General features: G+C 37.5%; 1 non-coding gene across 1 annotated transcript; it reads right to left on the reverse strand.

The window, feature by feature from the left end:
• Nucleotides 1-697: 697 nt before the first annotated feature.
• Nucleotides 698-770, reverse strand: Trnam-cau (transfer RNA methionine (anticodon CAU)). Its single transcript has one exon. It is a non-coding gene; the product is annotated as a tRNA-Met (tRNA).
• Nucleotides 771-1,106: the final 336 nt, after the last annotated feature.

Genomic DNA, 1,106 nt, shown 5'->3' on the forward strand with positions numbered 1-1,106 from the left:
CAGGCCCCCGTTATAACAAAAAGAGCAGTAGACATTGCCAAATGTCTCCCAGGCAGGGGGATCTTCACAGACCCAATATTAAAAATCACTGATCTAGCTCCAACCAACCTGTCTAGGAACTTTCTAGCTACAAACCCCACATACAAACCTTCTCATCTAGTGAAGTTTGAATGCTCATTAGAGCCTAAAATATTGCTCGCGTTTTGTTTTCATGTTATTCCAGAATAATATTCATATCTTAAGATTCCACCTTATATTCTAAATCCTAATTGTTTTTCTGGACATGTCAGTTAAAAAAGTAAACTATGTTATTTAAAGTTTATGATTTTACCCCTGGTACTATATTTAGTAATTATGAACTCACTCAGATCTCCTAATCAACAGCCTAATTGTTTCATTGTTTAATGAGAACAATAATATCTAGTTTGTGAGAGGCAAAATGAGACAGTATCAGTGGATTGCTTTGGTAACTGTAGAATACAAATTTAAGGTATTATCAGTAAACCATGAAGCACCTTCTGATATTTTGGTCAGTCATTATTTAGCTCTTGTACTGTGATTTACATGTTCACTTCTCCTTCAACTCTTCAGGTTCATTCTATGCAGACAAAAGTTATTCCATGACACTTTGGCATTTAATAAATGTTGGTTTAAATCTGTATGTGTGTGTGTGTGTGTGTGTGTGTGTGTGTGTGTGTTGTGGTACTGGGGATTGAACCCAGGGTCTTGTGCATATGAGGCAAGCACTCTACCACTGAGCTATATCCCCAGCCCCTAATTCTTTGTTTAATCGTGCAACCATTGCAAAACAAAAGCCTATCTTCCTACAGTCATCAATTCTTCACACCTTGGCCGTTCAAATTATTTTGACTATTCCTATCACCACCTCAAAGTTTGGATTTTTTTAGGTGGGGGGCGGGTAGGAAACCTCAGACTAATTCTAAAAACTTAGGAAATAGTAATAAGACATAGTTGAAGGAAGTAATGTGAAAACCAAAAAGGATTGGGTATGAAAGTTAGAACCAACTCAGCCTGCTCCTCTTCCATCTTTCCCCACAAACAGCAAATTTCTATCCTTCCATTTTTTTCCCTCCTTTGGCAGTGGC

The sequence above is a fragment of the Callospermophilus lateralis genome, unplaced genomic scaffold (assembly GCF_048772815.1).
Source record: "Callospermophilus lateralis isolate mCalLat2 unplaced genomic scaffold, mCalLat2.hap1 Scaffold_44, whole genome shotgun sequence".
NCBI classification, from domain to species: Eukaryota; Metazoa; Chordata; class Mammalia; order Rodentia; family Sciuridae; genus Callospermophilus; species Callospermophilus lateralis.